The sequence below is a fragment of the Myxine glutinosa genome, chromosome 14 (assembly GCF_964187855.1).
Source record: "Myxine glutinosa chromosome 14, kmMyxGlut1.1, whole genome shotgun sequence".
Lineage (NCBI taxonomy): Eukaryota > Metazoa > Chordata > Myxini > Myxiniformes > Myxinidae > Myxine > Myxine glutinosa.
Window position 1 is genome coordinate 50,365,668 of NC_136274.1, and position 17,825 is coordinate 50,383,492.

At 45.4% G+C, this 17,825-nt stretch overlaps 1 protein-coding gene across 2 annotated transcripts in view; it reads right to left on the minus strand.

Annotated features, from left to right (window-relative positions):
* LOC144888816 (toll-like receptor 2 type-2) overlaps positions 1–13,998 on the minus strand; it is a 44,785-nt gene extending 30,787 nt beyond the window's left edge. Inside the window, exon 1 of one of the 2 annotated variants that reach the window (XM_078768134.1) lies at positions 13,784–13,998. The gene's annotated coding sequence lies outside the window, so the exon portion shown is untranslated. The remainder of the gene's footprint in view (positions 1–13,783) is intronic. The other variant, XM_078768135.1, reaches the window with a different exon arrangement.
* Between the last annotated feature and the right edge of the window lie 3,827 nt (positions 13,999–17,825).

Sequence of the window (17,825 nt, forward strand, 5' to 3'; positions counted from 1 at the left end):
CATTCACTACATGGATGCCTTTAGGAACGTGGAGTTCACGGTTAGTCCGTGCAGGAAAGTTCTCTACCTGGGCGCCTTGAGGAACGTGGAGTTCACGGTTAGTCCGTGCATGAAAGTTCACTACATGGACGCCTTTAGGAACGGCGTTCATGGTTAATCCGTGTAGGAATCTTGGCTCGGCGGCTCCGCCGCATTCAGTGCTTCAACTTCTCAGAACTTCCCTAATAATTATGGTGGGACCACTTGTCCCTGTAGTCCCATGAATAGCGGTCTCCTTCTCGGCCACTACTTTGACAATCCTTCCTTCGGGAGCTGCCGTAACTCAGGGAGCCTCCATCATAATATTGATTGCGGCCACCACCAAAACTACCGCCCAGTTGTCCTCTCCTGTAGACCTCTCGACGCCTACGAAATGCCTTCCCTACTGTTATGGTCCGACCCTCCAAATCCTTGCCATTCCAATTCTTCTCTGCCTCTCTGGCGTCTTTTGTGCTGGCAAACGTGACAAAGCCGAACCCTCTTGACTGTTGCGTTTCCCTGTCTCTTACCAACCGCACTTCCACCAGCGGCCCATATCTGTTGAAGACAGAGGTCAGAACTTCTTCCTCTGTTTTGAAGTTCAGTCCCCCTACAAATAACTTGGCACTTTTGTCGCCATCCCGAGCTGGTGTGGTGTTATTTTCCCCGCTGGGCTCTTTACCAACCCTCAGGTTACCATAAACTTGACCCCCGGCCAAATCATTCCCGATAACCACAGATACACCCTCTACAGGAAGCGTGGCTTGTAAACCGACGGTGACCGGTCCTGACACCAAATCGGACTCCAAATGGATGACATGAAGTGGAGCACTAACACCGCCCCCGATCCCCTGTAAACGAACATTATCCCCCGTTGCCGTCTCCTCGGACCATGGCAAAATGCCTTCAAGCATTAAAGATTGATGTGCCCCTGTGTCCCTCAATATCCTAACCGGTCTCCGGTTAGTCGAGGCTCCATCCCGTGACACAAACCCCTCTGAAATAAATGGTTGGTAACCCTTTTGATGGCGATTTCTCACAATGGCCATTGCATTTGGAGTCGTAATAGTCGGACTCCGCTCTGGGTCTTCCCTTTTTATGCAGTAACAACTGGACATCAAGTGTCCAGGTTTCTTGCAAAAAGCGCAAGTAGGCCCGGAGGACAAACTCGTGGTCTGCCTCGGGCCCCCCGAACTATAAGTTTGTCTTGGGCCCGCATCCCTCTGATTTCGAACAGGTGGGGTATCCGCGTTGTCCCTATAATCCTCTCGAGGCCGCCGCCATGTATGGTCGTTCTCCGCACCTACTGTTCCCCACCTCCCCTGCGGAGATCTAGGCGAGGAGTTAGGTTCGTGGACCCCTATTCGGTGGGTTAAGGCATAATCATCTGCCATGGTGGCTGCGTCCCACAACTTTGGTACTTTCTTTTCCTGCAGGTACACTTTGATGTCCTCGTGGACACACTGCTGGAATTCCTCCACCAGGATCAAGTCACGCAATGTTTCGAAGTCTTTCCCGACTCCTTTTGACTCACACCACCGATCAAACATGTTTTCTTTCACTCTGGCAAACTCCACATGGGTCTCACTCTCCCTCTTCCTGGCATTCCTGAATTTTTGCCTGTAAGCTTCCGGAACCAACTCATAGGCTTTGAGGATGTGCTTCTTCAGTACCTCATAATCTGCACATTGGTCCATTGGTAGCGCCGAATAAATCTCTTGAGCTTTCCCCACCAGCACACTCTGCACTAGTATGGTCCAGGCCTCCTCCGGCCAGTTTAATTGTCGAGCCACTTTCTCAAAGTGTGGAAAAAATTTCGCGACTTCCTTTTCACTGAACGGTGGAACCAGCCTCACATGTCTGCCCACATCCCAGGTTTTCTGGTTAGGTGTCGACCCCGTCAGCAAGGGTGGTGCCTCTCCCCGTTCTCTCATTAACTCCAGCTCCTTGAATTTAATTTCTTGCTGAAGCTCCATGTCACGTTCCTTTAATTCCCTTTCTGCTTTTCTCTCCTCTGCTTCGAGTTCCCTTGCAGCTCTCCTCTCCTCTGCTTGTTTCTCTTCTCTCCTCGCTTCTGCTTTCCTTTCTTCTTCTTTTAACCTTTCCTGGAGTTCTCGTTCCACTCTCCTTTCCTCTGCTTGTTTCTCTTCTCTCCTCTCTTCTGCTTTCCTTTCTTCTTCTTTTAACCTTTCCTGGAGTTCTCGTTCCACTCTCCTTTCCTCTGCTTGTTTCTCTTCTCTCCTCGCTTCTGCTTTCCTTTCTTCTTCTTTTAACCTTTCCTGGAGTTCTCGTTCCACTCTCCTTTCCTCTGCTTGTTTCTCTTCTCTCCTCTCTTCTGCTTTCCTTTCTTCTTCTTTAATCCGTTCCTGGCTCCGTAATTGCAACTCCAGTTTCCGGAGCTCAACATCTTCTGGTTCTTCGGGTAGCCACTCCCAGGCTAACTCGTCCCATGTTCCTAATCCCACCATAGATTGTATCACCGTGGCCTGCAACTCTGCCTTCCTCAAATTAGTTCGGACCTCCAAGTTAAAATGTTTGGCCAATTTCAAGAGGTCCGACTTTAGTAACGCTCGGAACTGTGCCTCACTCGGTGTTACCGCAAAGTTCTGTGCCACAAACGCCATGGTGACTATCGTTAACACCTGTTAACCTTCACCCAAGACTTTACCCCAATTTCCCCAAAATTTCCCCAATTAATACTTAATTAATAAATTTTAATTAATAAAAATATTATTTTATTATTTTATACAAATACACTTTTAGATCCCGGACGTAGACCCAATTGCGAATCCGCAAATCGTAATTTGGACGAGCCCCCAATTCTTTTACGTGGTCCCCTCGGTGACTACCTGGTCTCGGTGACCCCCGGACCGTGAGAGGACCTTCGCCAGAAAGTAGTATTAATATTATATATGCGCTTTCGCAATGCAATCCCTATGAATTCCACCCAAGAGAAACTGATGTTCAATGATATATTTCCAGGGTAAGGATATCATACAATTTCAATGATACAATCACGGATATTCCCCGAGCAATCAACAACAAACAACCATCAACAATTCCCAATCCACAATCAATTCCCTATATGATTAAGATGGCCATCTTATATATGTGTGTCCCCTTCTGTACTCACGACCCCCTTTTGGTCTCTGCCCCTCACAATGTCTCTGGGCCCCTCCTGACCAAGATGCTGGTCGGCGTCGCCGCACTCGGGCGGTTGAACGAACCCCGGGTGGACGTGTTTCCACCGGGCAGGTATCGTACCAGGCACCGTGGCTGCAGCCCCTTGTGGCCACGCGAAGCGGGTACGGTAAAGCAAGCCAAAAGCCCCACGCCGCTTGCAAGGCGTGTTAGGCCCCAACGTGCGACCCGTACGCGTCTGTTTAGACGGTGCCGCGAACGGTGCCAGACGCGGGGTCGATGCACGGCCCCACGTCAACTTGACGTCTCCACCGGGTAGGTACACGTCCCGGTAACTCCTCTCGCCAGACGGGCTTCGGAACGCCGCTTTTCCACGCGGCGCAAGGTCGATCCCACCTTTTGTCGGAGCGGGGCGAGGAAGAAGAATACTCGTCGCTTTTCTTCCTCGTGTCTTTTCCTCTTCCGTTTCCGGTCACTTCCGTTTCCGGACACTTTTCAGAAGGGCTCCTGACCCTCCAACCACAACAACCCTTAATCTACTACACATGGATAAGCAAAGTCCTGAATGGTAATTCACATACATTCACATAAATATGTAACAATATGAAGACAGGTTTCTCGATTTACCATACTGTACTTCGTTTCTGAATATGGTCTGATTGCACATGCACAGAGAGGAATCAGATTTTTTTTAAAGCAGTGAAGCCGCTTCAGTATTTGGCTATGTCCAAGCTTCCATCCATCCGTAAAAAATGAAGAAGAACCTTTCTAATCCACCGTGTTTACTTCTAAAGGGTTCTAAAGTGTAATTTTAGAGGATTCTAAAGCGTAATTCTAAAGGGTGATTCAGATTCTTGTTTCTCACAGTCTGAGAGTCCTTTGGCTTTCATGTGTCTTTCACTGAGGAGAGGCTTCCGTCTGGCCACTCTGCCATAAAGCCCAGATCGGTGGAGTGTTGCAGTGATGGTTGTCCTTCTGGAAGTTTCTCCCATTTCCACACAGGATCTCTGGAGCTCAGCCAGTGACCATCAGGTTCTTGGTCACCTCTATTACCAAGGCCCTTCTCCCCTGATTGCTCAGTTTGGCCAGGCGGCCAGCTCTAGGAAGAGTCCTGGTTGTTCCAAACTTCTTCCATTTAAGAATTATGGAGACCACTGTGCTCTTGGGAACCTTCAATGCAGAAGAATTTTTTTTGTAGGCTTCCCCATATCTGTGCCTTGACACAATCCTGTCTCTGAGCTCTGCAGGCAGTTCCTTCGACCTCATGGCTTGGTTTTTGCTCTGATATGCATTGTCAGCTGTGAGACCTTATATAGACAGGTGCGTGCCTTCCCAAATCATGTCCAGTGAATTGAATTTACCACAGGTGGACTCCAATCAAGGTGTAGAAACATCTCATGAAATTATCAAGAGAAATGATCAAATGAAATGATCAATGATGATCAAGAGAAATGGGAGGCACCTGAGATGAATTTCAAGTGTCATAGCAAAGGGTCTGAATACTTATGTAAATGTGACATTTCAGTTTTTTCTTTTTAATAAATTTGCAAAACTTTCTAAAATCCTGTTTTCTCTTTGTCATTATGGGGTATTGAGTGTAGATTGATGAGGGAAAAAATGAATTTAAACGATTTCAGCATAAGGCTGCAACATAACAAAATGTGAAAAAAAGTGAAGGGGTCTGAATACTTTCTGAATGCACTGTACAGTATATGCAAAGTTCGGGGCCGATATATATACACTACCGGTCAAAAGTTTTAGAACACCACAATTTTTCCAGTTTTTATTGAAATTTAAGCAATTCAAGTCCAGTGAATAACCTGAAATGGTACAAAGGTAAGCAGTAAACTGCTCGAGGTTAAAAAAAAAAAGTTTAGGTTAGCAAAAACGGGAAAATAATGTAAATTGCACAGTTATATTGTAAAAAAAAAAAGGCCTTCTTCAGGGAACAAGTAACGGGTTAACAACTTACAGCTGTTTGCAGCAATGTAAGTAAATTAAGCCTTGAAAGTTGATGCAAACAATTCCTACAGGTGTCCCAACCTTTGCTGATTACTTGATTACAAACCCCCTGTCTGTATAAAAGCAGTATTGGAACAGACTGTCATTACACCCTCTGAAGCATTATTTGGACAATATTGCACTGCAGGAAGTAGTATATTGCTATCATAATGGTGAGAAAAAGGCAATTAGCAAAGGAAGACAGACAGACCATTATAACCCTAAAAAGTGTAGGTCTTTCCTTTAGAGAAATTGCAAAGAAAGCCAAGGTGTCAGTGAGTACAGTTTCCCACACCATCAAAAGGCACTTGGAAACTGGAGGAAACTCTGACAGGAAGAGGTCTGGCAGACCCAAAGCCACAACAGAATCAGAAGACAAGTTTCTGAGAGTCATCAGCTTGTGTGATAGGCGGCTCACAGGACAACAGCTTCAAGCACAGCTTAACACTGGTCGAAGTAAGCAAGTCTCAGTTTCAACTGTGAAGAGAAGACTTCGAGCTGCAGGTTTGACATGTCGAGTGGCAGTAAGAAAGCCATTGCTAAGATGGCAAAATAAGAAAAAGAGGCTTGCCTGGGCCAGGAAGCACCATGCGTGATCCGCCAGTAGACTACTGGAGACTGGAAGAAGGTCTTACGGACCGATGAATCAAAATTTGAAATCTTTGGTTCATCACGCAGGGTTTTTGTACACCGTCGAGTAGGCGAAAAGATGGTTCCTCAGTGTGTGATACCAACTGTCAAACATGGAGCAGGAAGCGTGATGGTCTGGGGCTCTTTTGCTGGATCCAGAGTCGGCGACTTGCACAGAGTGACTGGCACCCTGAACCAAAAGGGCTACCACAGCATTTTGCAGCGCCATGCAATACCCTCTGGTATACGCCTAGTTGGTCAGGGATTCATCGTACAACAAGATAATGACCCTAAACACACATCCAGGTTATGTCAAAACTACGTTCGAGGAAAAGAACAAGACGGTAGGCTTCAAATCATGGAATGACCAGCACAGTCTCCAGATTTAAACCCCATTGAGCTGGTTTGGGATGAACTGGACAGAAGGGTGAAAGCAAAGAAACCTACAAGTGCAACACATTTGTGGGAACTTCTGCAACAGTGTTGGGAAGAACTTCCCGAACAATATTTGATTTCCATTGTAGAAAGAATGCCACGAGTGTGTTCGGCGGTTATATCTGCAAAAGGTGGCTACTTTGCTGAGTCGAAAATTTTTAATTAAATTTTGTTAAACAAAATGATTCTATATGATTTCTGTTTTCTATCTCCAATTGTCTATTTGTTCTATGCTTAATTTCAGAGTACATTGAGCCATTAAACTGCGTAAATTTCAATAAAAACTGGAAAAATTGAGGTGTTCTAAAACTTTTCACCGGTAGTGTGTGTGTGTATATATATATACATACATACATACATACATACATACATTTTGGCATTTACAGTTTGAACGAGTTAGTAAGTAATTAGGAGGGTGTTTTAAATGTCCACAAACCCATCATTTTATACCCCAAGTAGTGTGTACTTATGTGAATGTTGCTTTCAGTACGTATTGTTATATACCTTCAGTATTGTTAGAGCAGCAGCTTCTTGGAGTCCTATTGAAAGAAAACTCATAAGAAATAATAAAACACAGTTTGTGTGTGTGTGAGTGTGTGTGTGTGTGTGTGTGTGTGTGTGTGTGTGTGTGTGTGTGTGTGTGTGTGTGTGTGTGTGTGTGTGTGTGTGTGTGTGTGTGTGTGTGTGTGTGTGTGTGTGTGTGTGTGTGTGATGTTACCGATAGACTCCGAAACGGAGAGGCTTACGTGCTTGATATTTGGCATAGACATGGCCATTGAGCCTGGGACGAACATGGCCGAACTCAAAATATTTGACGATCCATATTTTTTATTCATATTTACCTCAGCGCATTTCAGCGCACGGAATCAACGGAATCAGAGCAGGTGGGCGCTGATTCGCTCAGAGCGATCACGTGATGACGCTATGACGCTATGAACGATATGACACTATGAACGCTATGACGCTATGAAAAAAAAAATCGCTATGACGCTATGAACGATATGACGCTATGAAACGCTATGATGCTATGAACGCTATGAAAAAAAAAATCGCTATGACGATATGACGCTATAAACGCTATGACGCTATGAAACGATATGAACGCTATGACGCTACGAACGCTATGACGCTATGAAAAAAAAAAATCGCTCGCTTTACCAAGGGGCTCGCTCTCCCCCCCGTTCCCCTCCCCTCCCCTTCCCCCTCCCCCTACCCTCCCCCGCCCGGCAATGCCGGGTACTTCTGCTAGTAAGAAATAATAAAATGTAAGACGAAATACTGCATTGGAGTCATCAGGAGCTCGAACCTTGATGGGATTCGAGTTTCAGCTGATCCTCTACCCACAAACCCATCCAGAAGTGAGCCTTGGGAAAATTTTCAAAATTGTAAAAAAAAAAATCACTTCTTCATAGACATATGAGGGATACATAAAGAGTATAAAACATAAAAGAGGATAATGAACAAAAATAAAAGAAAAACTAGAACTGCCACTTTAAAACTGCTGGCAGTGATGACCGGTTTACTTGCACCCACATATGATGCAACCCCACTGTTGATACAACCCCACTTTTGATACAACCCCACTTGTGATACAACCCCACTTTCATTGGACATGCTTTGACACAACCCCCTTGGATAAAACCCCGACACACACACACACACACACACACACACACACACACACACACACATCCCCCCTTCCCCCTCCCACACACACACCCACACCCCTCCCCCCACACGCACACCCCTCCAAACACACACACACACACACACACACACACACACACATCCCTCCCCCCCCACACACACACACATCCCTCCCCCCACACACACACACACATCCCTCCCCCCACACACACACACATCCCTCCCCACACACACACACACACACACACACACACACACACACACACACACACACACACACACCAAGCCCCCCCCCCCACCCCACCCCCACCTACAAACACACATCCCTCCACCCCCACACACACACACATCCCCCCTACACACACACATCCCCCCTACACACACACACACACACACACACATACCCACACACACACAAACACGCACACACACACAAACATGCGCACACCCCTCCCCCCACGCGCACACACACATCCCCCCTACACACACACACACACACACACACACACACACACACACACACACACACACACACACACACACACACATCCCACCTACCCCCACCTACACACACACATCCCTCCACCCCCACAAACACACACATCCCCCCTACACACACACACACACACACACACACACACACACCCACACATCCACACACACACACAAACACACATATCCACACACACCCACACACAAACACCCCCACACCCCTCCCTCCACACACCCACACATATCCACACAAACGCACATCCCCTTCCACCCCACCCCCTCCCCCACATACACACACACACACACACACACACACACACACACACACACACACACAAACACACGCACACATCTCTACACCGTCCCCCACCCCAACACACACACACATGCACACACAAATCCCCCCACCCCTAACACACACAAACACATGCACACATCCCCCCTACCCCCACCACACCCCTCCCCCCATACGCACACCCCTCTAAACACACACACACACACACACACACACCAACCCCCCCCCTCCTACACACACACACACACACATATCCCCCCACCCCTAACACACACACAAACACACACACATGCACACACACAACACACACACATACACACACACATCCCCCCTACCCCCACCCACACACCTCCCCCCAAACACACACACACACACACACACACACACACACACACAACAACCCCCCCCCCCCCACCTACACACACACATCCCCCCTACACACACACACACATACACCCCACCCCCAACACACACACACACACACACACACACACACATATCCCCCCACCCCTAACACACACACAAACACACACACATGCACACACACAACACACACACATACACACACACATCCCCCCTACCCCCACCCACACACCTCCCCCCAAACACACACACACACACACACACACACACACACACACACAACAACCCCCCCCCCCCCCCCCCCACCTACACACACACATCCCCCCTACACACACACACACATACACCCCACCCCCAACACACACACACACACACACACACACACACACACACACACACACACACACACATCCCCCCTACCCCCACCCACACACCTCCCCCCAAACACACACACACACACACACACACACACACACACACACACACACACAACAACCCCCCCCCCCCCCCCACCTACACACACACATCCCCCCTACACACACACACACATACACCCCACCCCCAACACACACACACACACCCCTCCAAACACACAGACACACACACACACACACACACACACACACACACACATCCCTCCCCCCCCACACACACACACATCCCTCCCCCCCCACACACACACATCCCTCCCCACACGCACACACCTCCCCCCACACGCACAGACATATCCAGACAAATGCACAACCCCCTCCCCCCACCCCCCAAGACACATCCCACACACACATCCCCTGACACACACCCCCACACCCCCCTCCCCCCACACACACACACATCCCCACACACACACACATTCCCCCTACCCCCCACCCACATACACACACATACACACACACAAACACATGCACACGTCCTCCCACCCCCACCCCCAACACACACACACACACACACACACACACACACACACACACACACACACACACACACACACACACACACACACACACATATCCCCCCACCCCTAACACACACACATGCACACATCCCCCCCACCCCCAACACACACAAACACACACACATACCCCCCCCCCCACCCCTAACACACACACAAACACATGCACACATCCCCCCACCCCCCCCCCCCAACCCTAACATACATGCACACACAAACAAACACCCGCACACCCCTCCCCCCACACGCACACACACACACCCCCTACACACACACACACGCTTATTTTTCAAGATATGCAGGTTGCAAGGTCAGACATATATATGGTGGCGGCCAGCGCAAATGGGCCACTGTATTTTCGTGTATTACGTACGCGCTTTGATGGGCGGGGCGTATGGTGTTCATGAAATGGTCAAATGCGGAAGTGCTGGAAGCAGTTGCGATGGTGTCGCACGATCTCTTCTCGCGGTCCACAAGATTATCACAGAGAGGTGCAGCTTCCAGCGTTTCTAGATCTGATCCAGGCCTATCCAACGAGACCAGTCCCAGCATTCTAGGCCCAATGGTTGTCTCAGACGGACCCGACAACGGACGTGTTTGTTTTAACTCGAGCCGATTCGATCAGAGACGTGCTGGCGAACATAACCAGTCATATATTTTGAACGCGTGGCTCGATTTTTACAAAATAAACTTTTTCTTGCAGGGCTTAACCGTGCGCTGACAACGATACCGAGTTTGACCCTGAGAGAGCCGTTTTGCGCCGCAAAGGCGCCTTGTTCCCCGTGATGACCATGTCGTGCTGCATAAATTATCATATATTACCGGCGGCGCGTTCCGCGCTAGAACTGCCATTTGAGTTTGAGAACAAGTCAGAATAGTCAGAATTTGAGCAAATCTGTTTCATTCGTTTGTTAATATGCCTCAGCTATTGACAAATCTACAATTATAATTTTTTTGGAGGTTGAAATGACCGCGGGAGATCGCGTTATAATGATGACGTCCTGGATGGACATCTTCTTCTTCAGTCCCTCATTACTTTCAGTGAAATACGATCGAGTTAAAAATAGTCAGAATTTGAGCAAATCTGTTTCATTTGTTTGTTAATATGCCTCATCTATTGACAAATCTGCAATTATAATTTTTTTTGAAGTTCAAATGACCGCGGGAGATCGCGTTATCGTGAGCACGTTATGGAAAGACAAAATGGTGTGTTTCTTCTTCTTTGAACAATAAAGACTTATAGCTTCGCGACCGTACATCCAATCATCTTGAAATTTTGCACACTTGTTACTCTTCATGACTTCTACTACAGTATGAAGTTTCACGTCGATCAATAAAGCGATTCAAGAGATATCCATTTTTTTTAAAAAAAATCGTTTAATTAACGATATCTGCCAAACCACGTGACCTATCGCAAATTCTAAAATGGCATTTTAGTAGACTGACATGCTGAACAGACCTGTGAAGTTTCTCCTCGATTGGATCAAAAATGAGGGAGGAGCTACGTTTTAAAGGTTCATGCTTTAAACCGACATAACTCTGCAACCATGTGTCGGATGACTTCGCCCTCGCTGACTTTTTTGTTCGTCATGGGCATGCCATTCTGCGTGCAAAGATTGGCCTCGATCTGTTCAGCCGTTGCAGAGAAAAAGGGGTTTTCGTGTTTTCACGAAAAACAAGATGGCGGCCGAACCACGTGACCTGCGACGTCATAATTACCATTAAAATATTCTACAGACCGAGTCCCTCCTATGGTGAAAATTTTATCTCAATCGGCCCTATTATTGCAGAGAAAATGTTTTTTAAAGGAAATTAAAACTGAAAATGGCAATCGCACTGATGTCGGATGATGTCGTGGCCTGGGAGGACAAAATGGTGTGTTTCTTCTTCTTTCAACAATAAAGACTTTAGCTTCGCGACCGTACATCCAATCATCTTGAAATTTTGTACACTTGTTCCACCTGATGAGAGCTACATTGCATTAAAAATTCAAGTCGATCCATGCAGTGATTCAAGAGTTACAAGCTTTTTAAAATTTAACTTCCATTATTTATTGCGGCCAAACCATGTGACTTAAAAAAACGTCTCAAGTAACGATTAAACATCCCCCCATGAGGAACATTTGTGTAAAGTTTCCACTCGATACCTCCACAAATTATGGAGGTGATTCCATTTCTAGTTTGAGATTTGAAAACGTCATAACTCTGAAACCACGTGTCGGATGACGTCGTGCTCGATTGCCAGAGAGGTAGGCCACAACGCATGGATACAAACAAGAGTCTTTATTACAAGTTGTTTGTCATGGGTATCCGAATACGCATGCCAAGTTTGGGCTCGATCCGTTCAGCCGTTGCGGAGAAAAAGGGTTTTTTGTGTTTTTTCACGGAAAACAAGATGGCGGCCGAACCATGTGACGTATGACTTCGAAAATTTTCGCATTCTGAGTTTTTTTTAACTAAGCATCTGGGGGAAAAATCTCTTTTTCGGGGGAGAAAAACTGTGTTTGACGAATTCTAACCTCTTAACGTTAGCATTTTTGATATACTCAATACACATGTTTTTTGTTCCCATTGCAGAGTTCTTTAGAATGAGCCATTCCTCAAATTTTTCCATTGAGCCGTTTCGGAGATACAGAGGGGCAAAGTTGAAGGTGTTGTACAAGATGGCGCCCATACCACGTGACCTATGACGTCATCATTAGCATTTAAAAAATTATACGAGCCTAGCCGATCATTTGATGAAAATTTCCTGTCAATCCGACCAGCGGTTGCTGAGAAACTTAATTATGAAGTTTTCGGAGGTGCAAAATAGGGTGGAAGAATAATAAGAAAAAGTCTAGCAGTAATAATAGGTTACTCTCCATTTCATGGAGAGTAAACCTAATAAAGAATTGCTATAATAAAGGGTAATGAGGAAAAGTAGAAATAAGTGTGAAAGACTGAAGAGAGATGTGAAAGAGAAAGGAACAAAGATCAAAGATGTCAGGAAGAACCCCAGATAGATAGTTTCAAACATTTACTCCCCAAGGAACAAACACAGCAGCAGGTACTAGAGCGGCAATCAATAGAGCGCGTACCTCCGCCATTCTGAACAGTTTACGTTTTGTATCCACCGATAGGTCGGATCTGGATTCGGACCTGGACCAAAATCGAATCGGATTGTTCTTGTCACTTACCCAACTCATCCTCCAAGTTTTGTCAGAATCTGTCCGTAACTTTTCGAGATATCCTGTCATATCTCGTTTTAGCCCCATCACTCAATGGTGAAGAATCACTTTAACAAATCTCAGATCCGGATCCGGATTTTCACCAAAATCGAATCATTTCATCTTTCTCACATACCCCAACTCTCCATCAACTTTCGTCTGAATCCGTCCATAACCTTTTGGGATATCCTGTTCACAAACAAACAAACAGACAGAAAACATAACCCCTGTCCACCTTCGGTGGCGGTACCAGAGGTCCATCATTGGGGAGGATTGTGGGTGCACGCATGGCAAACCACAATGACATTGTTATTGGAGCCTGAGGCTTTCACATTGGACTCCTTCAGAAACGTGGATACAGTAATTCCATTAGACGATCGGATTTATACCTTGAGTCATTATACGCATGGAAGAATCATATAATGGATGATTTATGCATAGTTTTTGTAAGAAGAAGGCTTGTTCAAACTGCAAACATTAGCTTCTGGCAAAAACATGATCTCTTTCGGGATAGATCCTCTAAGAAAAAACAGAACGGAAAACTTTCACAAGCCCAAGGAAAGAGAAGGAATTCGTGCCAAGAAAAAAAAACAAAATCCTTGTTTACCTGTGCTTCACTTCACGCTTCACTCGATATGCGTTTCTTCTTCCTCTCACTTCAACATCAATTTCAGAACAGAAAAGGATTCGCTTTCAGTGTTGATTTGGAGGTTCAATGGCATTTTGACCTGATGTAGGATCCGCACGTCGCACACAGAGCTGGGAAACCCACGGTGGGTGGAACCACAAACGGTTACACCCTGGATGTTCTTCTTCTTCTTCTCCTCATTCGGCTTCTGAGTCAACATTCTGTCATATCACGTCAGAACCACGACATAGAACAGTCCGACAAGGGCATGTATATCGAAACACTGTACACATGTATCCTACAAGAGCCTGTACACATGTATCCTACAAGAGCCTGTACACATGTATCCTACAAGAGCCTGTACACATGTATCCTACAAGAGCCTGTACACATGTATACTATAAGAGCCTGTACACATGTATCCTACAAGAGCCTGTACACATGTATACTACAAGAGCCTGTACACATGTATACTATAAGAGCCTGTACACATGTATACTACAAGAGCCTGTACACATGTATACTACAAGAGCCTGTACACATGTATCCTACAAGAGCCTGTACACATGTATACTATAAGAGCCTGTACACATGTATCCTACAAGAGCCTGTACACATGTATACTATAAGAGCCTGTACACATGTATCCTACAAGAGCCTGTACACATGTATCCTACAAGAGCCTGTACACATGTATACTATAAGAGCCTGTACACATGTATCCTACAAGAGCCTGTACACATGTATCCTACAAGAGCCTGTACACATGTATCCTACAAGAGCCTGTACACATGTATCCTACAAGAGCCTGTACACATGTATACTATAAGAGCCTGTACACATGTATCCTACAAGAGCCTGTACACATGTATACTATAAGAGCCTGTACACATGTATCCTACAAGAGCCTGTACACATGTATCCTACAAGAGCCTGTACACATGTATCCTACAAGAGCCTGTACACATGTATCCTACAAGAGCCTGTACACATGTATCCTACAAGAGCCTGTACACATGTATACTATAAGAGCCTGTACACATGTATCCTACAAGAGCCTGTACACATGTATCCTACAAGAGCCTGTACACATGTATCCTACAAGAGCCTGTACACATGTATCCTACAAGAGCCTGTACACATGTATACTATAAGAGCCTGTACACAGAAAATAAATACGAGCTATAGGCACTATCGGTCACTTTTCATTCTTCGACGTCACCAGGACCACTGTAAGTTTACCAGAATTCACGATTTCTCCTTGACCCATAGGGTTGGCCAATCTTCTTCCATATGCAGCACAGCACTGCAGGTAGCATCATTGGATCATTAGTTGTGTCGCTGATGCAGTGCCCCTATTACCAGTACACTAGTACTCAATTTGCCGACCTCGGAACAATGACAGGCCGGGATTCGAACCCAAGGTTCCCAAGCCAGCCACCCTAACCGTTAAGCCAACACCAGGATGGTCCATTATTATATAAAAAGAAATCCATTCGTGACAAAAGTTTAAATAAAGAGGTTGCTACCAGCTGTCTTTGGGGCTTGGAAAGGAATGTGGAATTCTTTAGGAATTCGGTACTGGTGATAATTTAACTACTCTTTGTTGAAAGACAACCTGGAATTACTTAGCCTCCACCAGCTAATTCTAGCAGATGGGTTCAGGTTGGCTTTCCATAGTAACTGTTTACAAATCAGGGTTTAGATTGGCTTTCCATAGTAACTGTTTACAAATCAGGGTTTAGATTGGCTTTCTATAGTAACTGTTTACAAATCAGGGTTTAGATTGGCTTTCCATAGTAACTGTTTACAAATCAGGGTTCAGGTTGGCTTTCCATAGTAACTGTTTACAAATCAGGGTTTAGATTGGCTTTCTATAGTAACTGTTTACAAATCAGGGTTTAGATTGGCTTTCTATAGTAACTGTTTACAAATCAGGGTTTAGATTGGCTTTCCATAGTAACTGTTTACAAATCAGGGTTTAGATTGGCTTTCCATAGTAACTGTTTACAAATCAGGGTTTAGATTGGCTTTCTATAGTAACTGTTTACAAATCAGGGTTCAGGTTGGCTTTCCATAGTAACTGGTTACAAATCAGGGTTCAGGTTGGCTTTCCATAGTAACTGTTTACAAATCAGGGTTCAGGTTGGCTTTCCATAGTAACTGTTTACAAATCAGGGTTTAGGTTGGCTTTCCATAGTAACTGTTTACAAATCAGGGTTTAGGTTGGCTTTCCATAGCAACTGTTTACAAATCAGGGTTTAGGTTGGGTTTCTATAGTAACTGTTTACAAATCAGGGTTCAGGTTGGCTTTCTATAGTAACTGTTTACAAATCAGGGTTCAGGTTGGCTTTCCATAGTAACTGTTTACAAATCAGGGTTTAGGTTGGCTTTCCATAGTAACTGTTTACAAATCAGGGTTTAGATTGGCTTTCTATAGTAACTGTTTACAAATCAGGGTTCAGGTTGGCTTTCTATAGTAACTGTTTACAAATCAGGGTTCAGGTTGGCTTTCCATAGTAACTGGTTACAAATCAGGGTTCAGGTTGGCTTTCCATAGTAACTGTTTACAAATCAGGGTTCAGGTTGGCTTTCCATAGTAACTGTTTACAAATCAGGGTTTAGGTTGGCTTTCCATAGTAACTGTTTACAAATCAGGGTTTAGGTTGGCTTTCCATAGCAACTGTTTACAAATCAGGGTTTAGGTTGGGTTTCCATAGTAAGTGTTTACAAATCAGGGTTCAGGTTGGGTTTCCATAGTAAGTGTTTACAAATCAGGGTTCAGGTTGGCTTTCCATAGTAACTGTTTACAAATCAGGGTTCAGTTTGGCCTCACCCACCAGCATAGGAAGAACCAGGGCTCTATTTATTTATTACCTACGAAATTTGTTGACCACCCATATGGTGTTGCACACCCCTTTTAAACCATCCTCATTTTTCTCCCAATTGAACACGTACATGAAAGACCTGTCCGCCTCGGGCTTTTACTCTCGAAATCAACGAATTTCCGTGGAAGGCGTTGTCTTGAGTTGGTGGTGTGCGATCCCCTCCCGGCGGTCTAATTGACTATTTCGGGGAGAGGTGTGGTGCGACCTTGACAGTTAAATATGACCCAATCACAAGAACACGAGAGCGGATTAGCCTGGGTTCGAATCTCAGCCCAACTGGGAACTGTCATCTTGGTGTTTCAAATTCAGGTGAGGCATCAATGTGTGTGACCTCCCTCGTCCCTGCATATATTGCTTATTAATAATATATTGTTTGAGCTGAATATGAATCGAACCTAGACTTGACAGCTTTGAGTGATGTGGTCAGCCCAACAACGTGCTGATAAGATCCCCATTAACACATTTTTAAACACAACTCCCAAACTTAGTTATTGCACAACTCGGCTTTTTGGATAGTGGCCTGTGGCAATCCCTTCTCCATTACCACACCTCATTCCAGATACCCTTTGCACTCCGCCAACTTCTCCTCTTCCATTCAAAGGACGTGGCCAATCCGTTTCCATGTGAATTGATTTTTTTCAATGATGATGCTGGTTCCTGTTCTGAAGAAAACCTCTTCAATGTACTTCAATGCTTCACAATAATGTCCCCTACCCTGGCGCGCCAAGATCCAGCACGGGCCCCGGGCCCCGGGGCAAACAACCTCGGGGTCCCAACCCCACCCTTTCTTTTTTATAACTTTTAAAGGAACTTTCTTTAATGAAAAACAAAACACTTAAAAAAACAAATGGTCACTTTTATTCAGCCGTATGATCGAAAATAAAGGAGATAGCGGGACGTTTGGACCGGTTGAGTCAATTCGCACCCTCGACTGTTGAACAATATTTCTCCCGAAGATTGGCAAAAAATACATGATAAGATTGTTAATAATTTTTTGTGGACAAAGACGATACAAAACTCATTTCTTTGTAACGTACATTTCTGGTTAATAACCGTTTTTTGTAAAGTTTGAAACTGTACCATTAACAGCGGTAAATGTTTATTTGTTTCTGGCAAGAAAGCAAAATCAGCTT